The 13,074-nt window shown below is 44.5% G+C and overlaps 1 protein-coding gene across 1 annotated transcript in view; it reads right to left on the bottom strand.

The window, feature by feature from the left end:
• The window catches only part of LOC103346414 (zinc finger protein 665-like), a 52,647-nt gene extending 39,781 nt beyond the window's left edge, over positions 1 to 12,866 (bottom strand). The window contains 1 exon segment of the mRNA XM_070067838.1: positions 12,572 to 12,866. The gene's annotated coding sequence lies outside the window, so the exon portion shown is untranslated.
• Positions 12,867 to 13,074: the final 208 nt, after the last annotated feature.

Raw genomic sequence — 13,074 nt, 5'->3', positions numbered from 1 at the left:
TCTAGTCCCAGCTACTTCTCTTTGACTACAGCTCTCTGCTATGGCCTGGGAAAGCAGTAAAATGTGGCCCAAGTGCTTGGGCCCCTGCACCCAAGGGCAACTAGGAAGAAGCACCTGGCTCCTGGCATTGGATCAAGCAGCTCTGGCTGTTGTGGCCATTTGGGGAGTGAACTAGTGGATGGAAGACCTTTCTCTCTGTCTCTACCTCTCACTGTCTGTAACTCTGCCTCTCAAAGAAATAAATAAAATCCTTCAAAAAGTCTGTTAAAGTGAATTACAACCACCATTGTTTGTTTTCTTTCACAACTTCAAGTGGACATAGCTCATAAAATAAAATAAATCATAGGCTGATGCCATGGCTCACTTGGCTAATCCTTCACTTGTGGCACCAGCACCCCAGGTTCTAGTCCCAGTTGGGGTGCTGGGTACTATCCCATTTGCTCCTCTTCCTGGGCTCAGGAGGGCAGTGGAAGGTGGCCCAAGTGCTTGGTTCTCTGCACCCGCACAGGATAACGAGGAAGTACTTGACTCTGGGCTTTGGATCGGCAGAGCACTGGCCATAGTGGCCATTAGGGGAGTGAACCAATGGAAGGAAGACCTTTCTCTGTCTCTCTCACTGTATATAACTCTCTCAAATATAAATAAATAAACAAACAAATAAATAAATCAGTTTCATAAACAGTAAAGCTTAGACAATTGGTACCAATGAATAGCTTCTTTCATAGTCTCTCTTTATAAATAATTAATAAACCAATTATTTTCTTCCTACTCTGCAAAGCCAGTCAACGTAATTGATTTCTAATTTAGTTTCCAAATCACCCAGAAATGCACAATGTTGATGCTTTTGCAGCATTATAAGAGCATAAAATAATAGCAATTTTTAATTCTTGCACTTTTTAACATTAGAGAGTTCTAAGACATTAAATGGCATTTTTTTCTAACCCATGTAAGACTAACAATGTGCAGAAAAACATAAGGATTTTTCTTATGCAGATAAATAATTGTGCTTTGCCTAGAATCATGCTTCAACTGTGGTTATTTTTCCCCTCCACTGAAGCCAGGAAGAAGAGAGTCCTGTGAAACTAATGAAATGCCCCTGGTGTTCTTAAATGATTACTTTCTGGCAGGAACTTCCAAGGAACAACACCACAGTCATAGTGAACTTCTTCTATGGTTGGAATCTTCTCTTTGCTTCCAGGAGACCAAGAGAAGCCACCTGGAGATCTCAGGGGAAGGTCACGTGGGAATGGAGTCATTCATCTCCTCTGGAAGCAGTTGTGTCTGTGAAATTTTTTGCTCATATTAAATTTGACAGGTCTCTATCCATTGATAAAGAAGAGACTCATCATAAAAATTAGTAATACATAAAAAAAATCATTGAAATCTCATTTTTTTCTGCCACAGGCAAGTGGAACCACATCTCTCACAGTAAAACAGACTGTAAAGAGTCTATCCAACATCTCTGGCTCTCCTCACATTCTAAGGACAGACCTCGGAGAACTTCCAGCTGCCTCTTCCAGAGAGGTAAATCAATAAATAAATTGTTAATAAAAAAAAAAGGGAAGTCACTTTTTTTCTGTATTTCTGGATAGGATTCCTGTCTTTGAATCAATATCTCATTATTTTTATTCATTTTTCCTTCTTTGGAATTGGAGTAGGAGTAGGCAAAAACATGCATGAAAGAAGGGGGAAAAAAGCTTAAAGTACTAGATTGTAAAGTAGGAACAAATGGACAGGAAGGCTGGAGGTGAAGGGGTAAAGACTAGGTTAGGGAAAAAAAGCCAGCTTATTAAATCCTTAAAAAGAGAAAGGAAGAAAGGAGGGGGCAATAGAGAAGTATGGTTATGTTCTTCTGGAATCACCATCTTATGCAATCTGTTCTCTTTGTATTAATAAAAATAAAAATGTTTAACAACTGAAAGTTCATTCCTTTATTGCATCACTACTGCCTCATTCCAACACTCTATGAAAGCAGAAACCAAAGGCAGGCATGGGTTGCAGGGTGGAAGTGACAGTGCTAGCTCTATTTCTTTAATGTCAACCTCTGCACCCCAACTTCTGATCCAGCAAAGTTCTATACAGTACCCAGAATCAGCTTCATAAAATAAACCACTTAGGGCAAAAGCTCAGAAAAAATCAATGTCCCCATTATTCTTTGCCTATGAAGCACTCATAAAAATTAGCATGCTGCTAAAGAAAATGAGATTGTGGCCCAGCTATGTATAAAGAACGTAGGGATGCAAAGTCAGGAGGCAGTTTGGTGTTTTATGAGCACCCAAAGTGAACTGCAGATGATGGAAGGGGATGCATTACAGAATGGGAGCTGAGTAGGCAACCCAGGCAGTAGTGACCACCAAGCCTTTAACCTGAGATTTGTGAGTATTTGTGAAGTGTACAAATGAGTTCTACCTATAACAACAGTAATTACTTTTGCCTTAGGACACAAGGCAAAGCACACTTTTTCCAATTTTTATCTGTTTTTCATTTTATTTGAAAGGTAGAGGGAGATGGAGAGGGAGAGAGATTTCTTCCATTTTCTGGTACACACCCAAATGCTCACAACAGCAGGCAATGTTCAGCTTGAAGCCAGGATCCCAGAACTCTATGCAGGCCTGGGTGAGTTCAGTTGATTCTGAGGACACACAGTCTTCAGTGACACCTGTCTTTATAAAGACACATCTCAATACAAAAGAAAACTCCCTACTCAGGACTCTTGAGATCCAAGAGAAAACTCAAATATTTTCCAGATGAGTGCAAAACAGAAATCTGGAGCCAACAAGTTCCCTGCCTACCTGAGAATCAGCCTGCTCACCAGGGAGATCTAGGGAAGAGGACTAAGCAAAGCCACTTGGGACCTGTGCCCAGAGTCTTATCTCTTGAGTGAGCATAAAGGCAGCCCAGTCATTGGGCACTGGCAGTTTTGGACCACCTTAATCCTGAAGTGGCTACACAAACTAGTCAACTCCAATTTGGGCTAAGTTATCAGACTGGCAGTCTGGCCAAAGATTGTCACCCATTAAGGAATCTGGACACAGGAATGGCCAAAAAAGAACCATCAGGAGATGCACACAATAGGAGTCAGAGTACTAAGTGGGTAATAAATGCACAGATCCTAGACCAAGGCAACAGGCAATGCCAACCTTCTCTTTTGTTGCAAAGTTTTCTTATTTTATCTTAAAGGCCTTGAGAAACAGATCTGTAGACATCTCATGTGTAAGACAAACATGCATCATTCATAATTGGCCTATAAATATTAGCATTCTTGGCCTGATCAATAAGCCTCAGGAACTAGCTCAGGGAGGGGCAAGGAAAGGGAATCACTTCTGTCTCATTTCTAGGGAAGTACACTTCCTCCATGAACTGCTTCTTACAAAATATTTCTCCAATTTTCCAGGAGAAATACATCAACTCTGAAAAGGCTACTTTGTTTTTTCCATAGAGCCCAACACCTGTCTTGGGAATCACCTGTGATGCCAGGTAGATGGATAAGAAAGCCAATTGGAATCATCTACTAGAAGACAAGATACTTTACCCAAATCACTATATTTTACTCTACAGAAAAATGCAAACTAAATCACAAAGAACTCCAGTCGATCAATCCCCTGGTTTAAGCAAAGGGCATATTTGCATTACTCTAGATATGCAGGCCTCTCTTTCTGCTGTACCTTCATGTGGACTATCTGCATAGGGATACAGAGTGAGGGGGAGGCTGCAGCAGTAAAAATGGTCAATGTTTCAATTATGAAACTGATTTTTAATTATCTCAAATTCAGTCATAAAAATTCTGCTCTAAGCAAGACACACATAAAGCCAAGCGCATCCCTTTCTCAACAAAAATTTAATGCTAACTGCATATTTAGGAGTGTACTATTGCATTTAATTCCAGTACTTCTCTACATCTTATTTTTTAAGATTTTATTTATTTGAGAGGTTGAATTATAAACAGTGAGAGGAAGAGACAGAGATAAAAGTCTTCCATCTGCTGGTTCATTCCCCAAATGACTATAACAGATGGAGCTGCACTGATCTGAAACCAGGAACCAGGAGCTTCTTCTCTGTTCCTCCTTGGGTACAGGGGCCTAAGCACTTGAGCCATCTTCTACTACTTTCCCATGTCATAGCAGAGAGCTGGATCAGAAGAGGAGAATCTGGGACTAGAATGGTGCCCATATAGGATGCCAGTGCCACAGGCAGAGGATTAAACTACAAAGCCACAGTACCAGCCCCTCTATATCTTATAAGCACATCTTATCTGTAAGAAGAAAACTGAAAAGTGAGTCCAGTATATCACAAATTATGTTAGAAATTATCTCTAATTTAAAAAAAAAAAAAAGGAAAACCCTATAATAGAAACCTGCACAAATGACCTGTGTCCTATTACTTTATCCTTTGGAATACTTTTCAAGATTTCTTCTGGCCTTCCCATCTTCCCTTGTTCCTCATACCCTTTCAACATCACTGCCTCTCTGTCCCTGCAGCTCTCTCCCTTTGGAAGCAGTCTTGTGGACTGTCAATCATTATTTCAAAATGTATGTAGGAAGGGCCTGAATGGTCTTCTAATGTCCCTTAAATATTTCTATAAAACAGATGATAGAGGGGCTGCTACTGTGTCCCAGCAGGGAAAGCTGCTGCCTGCACTGCTGGCATCCCATGTGGGTGCTGCTTTGAGTCTCGGCTGCTCCATTTCTGATCCAGCTCTCTTCTAAGGTCTGGGGAAGCAGTAGAAGATGACCCAAGACCTTGGGCCCCTGCACCCATGTGGGATAACTGGAAGAGGCTCCCGGCTCTTGGCTTCAGTTCAGGGTAGCTCCAGCCATTGCAGCCATCTGGGAGTAAACAAGAAGATGGAAGGCCTTTCTCCCTCTCTCTCTCTCTCTCTCTCTGCCTCTGCTTCTCTCTCTCTCTTTCAAATAATAATAATAATAATAATAATAATAATAAAAACAGACAGTAGAGCATAGTGGGAAAGCTGTTGCCTGTGATGCTGGTATTCCATGTTGTGCACGAGTTCATGTCCCAGCTGCTCTACTTCTGATCCAGCTCTCTCATGTGCCTAGGAAAGCTACAAAGTTTGCTGCCTATGCTCCTACTCCCACATGGGAAATGTGGAAGAAGATACTGGCTCCTGACTTTAATCCAGTTTCAACCCCAGGTGCTGTGGCCATTAGGGGTGTGAAACAGTGGATAAATGATTTACATCTCTCTTTCTCTCTTTGTAACTCTGCCTTTCAAATAAATATTTTTAATTTTTTAAAAAATTTAACAAATGGCCCTAAATATTCTGACTCATCTTGACATGTAACAAGAGCCAAGAAAGTTGCTGCTGACTTTATGTAGTGCCTCCTCAATCCATTCTATAAGAAAAAAAATATGTATTTCTTTTGCCCTCCAAGCACTCAAATCCAAAAGAAATAATACTACCCAGTACGGCTCTCTTTAAGGCTGCTCTTGCACTGAAGAAAAGTAAAGGAGCAAGGGGCCCAAACCCTGTGTGGCCGGCTGGCAGTCCCCTCCTCACTCTGCATCTGAGTTTCTGGTTAGAGATGGAGACAAAGGCAACTCCAGATGCTGCAGTGGTACACAAACAGCCTCAATCACAGACATGCCTTGTGTGTGTGCAACAGAAGGAGAGCACAGAGCACTATGTAAGGGAGGAATACAATGAACAAAAAGGAAAGGATGTGAATGGACATAGCCAAGAATTTCCCCACTCTGCTGATCATGATCTCAAGGATGTCCAGGCCAGAATTCCATTTCACTTTGGAAAGCCCACTCTTTGAAGTTTTCTCCTCCAAGGTGTATTCTTCTGTGAGGAATCTGTCCTCCTGTGAGAGAGGGCACCACCACAAATTGAAAACCAGTCAAAAAGCAGAGTGATGGCTTTAATTCTCAGAGGTGAATGGACAACCACATCTATGAATTCTGCATTAAAAAATAAGCTTCCTTCTGCTCTAGGAATCTGATGTAGGTTTGGGCTAAAATGAGAAACACAGAGACCAGCTGGGTCTGTTAGGTGAGAAGAAAGGAAGCTTGATTTCCAGTTTTTACTTTGTAGCTTGTTACTTTTGAGAGGATTTCATTTTCCACTTCTACTTGAAGAAATGGAAAGGTAGAATCAGTGCCAGCCTAACACACAGCAGCTTAAGCCACTGATGACATCACAGCTTGCTACCCAAAAGTGGCAGCCAAAATAAACTCAACAAATGAGAACCAAAATAAAACAGAAGAGTCTAACATAATACCAACATTTGTTCAGCAGATATTACCCAGATCTTGACACACGATCATCAGAAGGATAAAGGGTGGGGCTGGCTTTGTGGCACAGTGGATTAAACCACCACCAAATAAAATGCTGGGATCCAATATGTGTGTCCATCCTTTAAAAAAGATTTATTTATTTGAAAGTCAGAGTTTTGGGGGCCAGTGCTGTGGCACAGCTGGTTGAGACACTGGCCTGCATCCCATATGGTCCCTGATTCAGGTCTTGGCTGCTCCACTTCCAATCCAGCTGCCTGCTAATGTGCTTGGGAAAGTGGCACAGTATGGCCCAAGTCCTTGGTCCCCTATATCCACGTGGGAAATCCGAAGAAGCTACTGGCTCCTGGTTTCAGATCAGCTCAGATCTGGCCACTGTGGCTATTTGGGAAGTGAACCAGCAGACTGAAGACCTCTCTATCTGTCTCTATCTCTATCAGTAACTCTGTCAAATAAATAAAATACATCTTAAAAAAATGTCAGAGTTATGGAGAGGAGGGAGAGTCAGATGGGATGGCATTGTGGACTAGCAGGTAAAGCTGCTGCCTGCAGTGCTGGCATCTGGTATTGGCACCAGTTCATGTCCTGGCTGCTCCACTTCTGATCCATTTCTCTGCTAGTGACCCTGGAAAAGTAGAAGATGGTCCAATACCTGGGTCCTTGACAGCCAAGTGGGAGACCTGGATGAAGCTCTTGGTGCCTGGCTTGGGCCTGGCCCAGTCTTGGCCATTGCAGCCATCTAGGAAGTAGACCAGCAGATGGAAAATCTCTTTCTCATTCTCTCCCTTTCTCTATCTCTGCCTTGTAAATAAATAAATAAATGCTAAAAAAGAGAGAGATCTTCCATCTGAGATGGCTGCCATGGCCAGGGCTGAAGCACACAGAAACCAGGAGCCAGGCACTTCATCTGGGTCTCCCACATGGGTTACAATGGCCCCAACACTTGAGTCATCTGCTGCTGCTTTTCTCAGACCATCAGCAGGGAGCTAGGTTAGAAGTGGAGCAACTGGGACATGAACGGCTGTTCATCTGGGAAGCTGGCATTACAGATGGTGACTTGCCACAATGCCAGCCCGAGTCACAGCTGTTCCACTTCTGATCCAGCTCCCTGTAATGCAACTAGGGAAGCAGAAACAGATGGCACAAGTACTTGGGTCCTTGCACCAATGTGGGACACTGGGTTGGACTTCCAGGCTGGGCCAGCATTATTCATTGCAGTCTCTTGAGTGAACCAGTTGATGCAAGATCCCCATCCTTCTGTCTCTGCCTCTTTCTCTGTAACTCTGCTTTAAAATAAAATTTTTAAATCTTAATAAAATAAAGAGAGAGGGTAAGAGAGTAGCCACAGTAAAGTAACAGAGCAAAGCTATAGTTGTGCTGTCCCTCAGCAGCCTTCTGCCTTAAGTGGGAAGTCTCCAGCTTACAGACACTGACATAAAAGACACATTCACAACACATTCCAAAACAAGAGATGAGAGGTTTACAAGGCATATTGACTTTATGATGACTTTCATTCAATAGGTACACTGGGTTTAGATATATGCCTTTTGTGCAGCCAAGTTAACCCAGGGTCTAATTCAAAGAGACGTAATGAGGAAGATGTGCTGCCAGGGGAGAGAGCTGCAATGTCCCACTGCTCTTGTAACATCATAAAGAGAAGGAAAAGAAATGGCGCCACGGCTCACTAGGCTAATCCTCCTCCTTGCGGCACCGGCACACTGGGTTCTAGTCCTGGTCGGGGTGCCAGATTCTGTCCCAGTTGCCCCTCTTCCAGGCCTGCCCTCTGCTATGGCCCGGGAGTACAGTGGAGGATGGCCCAGGTGCTTGGGCCCTGCACCCCATGGGAGACCAGGAGAAGCACCTGGCTCCTGCCTTTGGATCAGCGCAGTGTGCCGGCCACGGTGGCCACTGGAGGGTGAAGCAACGGCAAAGGAAGACCTTTCTCTCTGTCTCTTTCTCACTGTCCACTCTGCCTGTTTAAAAAAAAAAAAAGAGAGAGAGAGAGAGAGAGAGAAGGAAAAGGGCTACTTAGAGAGAGAGAGAGAGAAGGAAAAGGGCTACTTATGTCCATGGTTATAAGGAGGACAGAAGCACAAACATTTCAGAAAGGGGGAGCAAATTACAAATATAGTAATTTTAGGAAAATAAAAGGAAGTAAATTTCAGAATATAATGTGGGGTAGAAACACACCATCAGCTCATCAATTCTCAAGGGATCCAGGAAAACTGCCCTGCCTACCCACAGACCAAATGTTTCAAAACACATTTTTTGATTAAATTCAGAAGATTACAGGACTCAGCACTCTGGGTGTTCAAATGCCAAATTAAGTTTTAGTTTCCACTACGGGCAGATGTAGCCAATCACTCAGATCATGAGAAAAACTTTTCCATAAGAAGGAACATGAAATATTCAGTCACACAGAATAACTGTGCTTAGTGCTCAAAGTGAACCCCAAGATAAGCACCCAGAAAACCTGTTAGGTCTTGGGGCCAGCACAGTGGTGTAGCATGTAAAAATTTATTTATTTACTTAAAAGGCAGAGTTACAGAGAGGCAGAGGCACAGAGAGAGGTCTTTCATGCACTGATTCACTCCCCAAATGGCTGCAATGGCCAGAGCTGGATCTATCTGAAGCCAGGAGCCAGAAGCTTCTGTCAGGTCTCCCATGCGGTGCAGAACCCAAGAACTTGGGCCATCTTCCACTGCTTTCCCAGGCCACGGCAGGAAGCTGCATCTCAAACAAGCACCCATATGGGATGCCAGCACTGTAGGTGGCAGCCTCACCTGCCATGCCACAGTGCCAGTCCTCCAAATAATCCTATTTTAAAAAGCATTTTAAATGAGGGATGGGAGAGTTTGTTTATCCAAAGCAAGGATAGCATAAGATAACTACTACACAGAAGAAGCTCCTGGCTCCTGCCTTTGGATCGGCACAGCTCTGACCACTGTAGCCAACTGGGGAGTGAACCAGCATATGAAGACTTCTCTCTCTCTGCCTCTCCTCTCTGTAACTCTGACTTTCAAGTAAAATAAATAAATCTTTAAAAAAAATAAGATAACTACTAGTACTCATTAACTTAAAAAATATTGAAATTTAATGAAATTCAAAATATAACCAAAATCATCATCTACTACACATTATAATCTTTATTTTGAGAGTCATATTAGAAAAAATTTAACCCCTCCCCCTCTTTGAAAAATGCACATGGGACTGGTGTAGTAGGTTAAGCAGACCCTGGCAGTGCCAGCACCCCACATGGGCACTGGTTCAAAACCTGGCTGCTTCATTTCCAATATAGCTCCCTACTAATTCACCTGGGAAAGCAGAGGATAATGGCCCAAGTGTTTGGGCCCCTGAAATCAAGTGTGAGAACCAGAAGAAGCTCCTAGCTTCTGGTTTTAGCCTGGCCCAGCCCAAGTCATTGTAGCCATTTGAGGAGCGAACCAATGGATGGAAGACCTCTCTGTGTCTCTCTGTAAATCTGCCTTTCAAGTAAATAAAATGCATTAAAAAAACCCTATACAATGTAGTATTTGGTGATTCCCTCATACAAGGAAAGCTCAGATAAACTGTAGAGGAATCCTCCTGGCTTGATGCAATTCAGAAGGAGGATTGCTTCTGTCACCCTGTGGTAGACATCAATGAGAGTTATTAATGGGAAGATGAATGGACACATCAGACTGCTTCCTCACATGGCACCTTTTCTTAAAGACATCACTGCTGCATTACCAGATTATGTCTCTCATGTGAAATATGTCTCTCCTAAAAATTTTAAAGAACTTGCCAGAAACTTATTGCAGAGCAGGGAATGATGTGCCAAGGACAGTGAGTTAGCCTGAGTAGTCCAGGAATCCTGTTCTTGGCTGTTTTCAAGTTCGTATTAACGTACACACAACATAGTTGCTGAGAAAGTGTCTTACAGTTGTTTCCTGGGTGTGAAGCAGCTCTTTTCAGCAGAAACACATCACTGCTTGTCCACTCGCAAGCACTGTGATAGGGAGCACATGCGAGAAAAGATCAAAACACACTGGGTTTGAGAGGAAGAATGCTGTCACCCTAGCAACCTCTATCCAGGATTCCCTTTCTATTCTTACTTCCTAGGTAACCTTACTATGCTAAATGAGTTTCACAGATTAGTAATCTGGTGACAACAGGACTCTAACAGAATCTATGAATCACTCAGTTAATCAAGTGAAAACTTCATTACACTGAAAGTTAGTCTATAGCAATAGTTTTCAGGGCCACATCTCTCTTTTTTTAAAAGATGTTTTATTTATTTATTTGAGAGGTAGAATTACAGATAGTGAGATGGATAGACAGACAGAAAGGTCTTCCTTCTGCTGGTTCACTCCCCAGGTAGTCAAAATGGCCAGAAGAGCTGCACTGTTCTAAAGCCAGGAGCCAGGAGCTTCTTCTGGGTCTCCCACATGGGTGCAGAGGCCCAAGCACTTGGGCCATCTTCTACTGCCTTCCCAGGCCATAGCAGAGAGCTGGATCAGAGGAGCAGCTGGGACTCAAACTGGTTCCCATATGGGATGCTGGCACCACAGGCAGAGGATTAACCTACTGAGCCACAGTGCCAGCCCAAAGCCACATCTTTTACCGTACTGTGTGGCATCTCTGTGGGGGAGAGGGGCACATTTTCTCTTTTCTTCCTTACCCATCTTCACATTAACACCTTGTACAAAGGCGTCCACAGACCAATCATTTTGAAAATCTATCACTAATATCCTCCCGTGTTGAAAATGTCATGGGGTTAAACACAGAACCCAGAATAAGAAAAGTAACTTGAAGCTGGTGTTGTGGCTGAGCGGGTAAAACCATATGGGTGCTGGTTCCAGACCTGGCTGCTCCACTTCTGATCCAGCTCTCTGCTATGGCCTGGGAAAGCAGTGGAAGATGGCCCAAGTGCTAGGTCCCCTATACCTGTGTGAGAGACCTGGAAGAAGTTCGTGGCTTCTGGCTTCAGATCCATGCAGTTCTGGCCATTGTGACCATCTGGGGAGTAAACCAGCAGATGGGAGCTCACTCTCTCTCTCTCTCTCTCTGTGTCTTTGCCTCTCTGTAACTCTGCCTTTAAAATAAATAAATAATTTTTTTTAAAGTAACTGGCCAGCGCCGTGGCTCACTTGGTTAATCCTCTGCCTGCAGTGCTGGCATCCCATATGCACACCGGATTCTGTCCCATTTGCTCCTGTTCCAGTCCAGTTCTCTACTGTGGCCCAAGTGCTTGGGCCCCTGCACCTATGTGGGAGACCAGGAGGAAGCACCTGGCTCCTGGCTTCAGATCAGCACAGCGCGCCAGCCATAGTGGCCATTTGGGGGGTGACTATTGGAAGGAAGACCTTCCTAACTCTGCCTGTCAAATTAAAAAAAAAAAGTAACTGGCCCCCTTAATTACAACCATATGGACTGTAAGATAATCAGCTTGGTGGAGCATTGAGTGACTGTAAAGAACTAGAGAAGAAAAATTGATACTTTTCTGTATTTATGTTTTTGTAGCTCTCCACTATGAAAATGCAGATTGAAGTAGCTCATTATTAACTCACACGGTAGACTTGCATTAATTTCAGTTCACTTCTCACTTTGCAAAGGGATTAGCAGCAGGTAATAAAAGTTCACATCCCTAATAACATGAGAAGAAAGAAGGGTTGAAGACAGAAATCAAAACGCAGGAAAATAAATCAGCTACATTTCCATGGCCTCAAGCTCCAGATTGAAAAAGAGTCTGTTAATTAAACACGGAGGAGCGATCAATCCACAAAGCTACTGCACAAGCTTCACGTGCTGCTGGGAAAGTCAGCCAAACACACAGCGCCCCAGCTGAAAATGTGTCCGCGGGGTCCAGCATGGGGGCCAGGAGCCAGAGCCTACTCTGATCTGCCATCTCCACCTCTCCACTGCCTCAGGCTCTGGCTGAGGGCCACCGAGCCCCGCCCAGCGGGAACTACCAGGGGATATAGCCGGAGGCCAGCCACAAGGCATTCTCTGATCCACCCAAAGTGAGAACTGGGCTTATTTAAATCTAGGGAATGGGACTCCTTCCTTCAGCATGCTCTCAACTGCCCTGCTGGTGCCGTTCCTCGTCCAGTGTACTTTAAGGAGAATTTGAGCGAGGCAGCCCGTGGGACTGGCCGAGCATCGGGAGACTGGGAAGCGGCGGTGGGAGACACAACACCTGGGCCCCAGACTTGACTCTGCCGGAGAAGCTCCCAGCATCACTGAGAAGCAAGTGATAGAGGTCTGGAAGCCGCCACCCGCCATCGCACCCTCCCCTCTCCCACACACACATCTGTGCCCCTCCTGTTCTCCATACTTGCTGTGGAAAATCTCGGGAGCACATCCCCTTCCTTCAGGACACACAGGGAGCAAAGCGGAGAGTGTGGGACAGGAGAAGTCGCTGGAACTTGGGGCCCACGGTGGCAGATGCAGAGGCACAGAAGCAGCGGGCGGCAGGTCTGGGGTGTGTGCTCCCGAACCGCCTGCAATTGCACTTGCAGAGCAAGTCTCCCCAGTGAATGTGGGAGAAGGAGCAGCGCGGCCTCTCAGGGACCTCTCTGATCAGTAAATGAACTTCTGTTCCCAGCCCCGAGCCACAGGGAAAGGCACGCATGCGCACGTTCTCCCACATGCACACGCACAGGCGTTCAGAGCACGGAAAACGTTGGAGCACCAGGTGACTCTGGGAAATGGAGTCCAGGCCAGGGCATTCCTAGATAGACTTACTGGCCCTCTCCTAGGGCTTCAGTGCGGGGTGGGTGGAGACAGGCTGGGAACCAGAGAGCGTTTGCTTTTGTTTCCATCCCTCCTTCCCTTCCT

The sequence above is a fragment of the Oryctolagus cuniculus genome, unplaced genomic scaffold (assembly GCF_964237555.1).
Source record: "Oryctolagus cuniculus unplaced genomic scaffold, mOryCun1.1 SCAFFOLD_115, whole genome shotgun sequence".
Classification (NCBI taxonomy): Eukaryota; Metazoa; Chordata; class Mammalia; order Lagomorpha; family Leporidae; genus Oryctolagus; species Oryctolagus cuniculus.
Note: the sequence above shows the minus strand (reverse complement) of the source record. Positions and strands in the feature narration are given on the sequence as shown.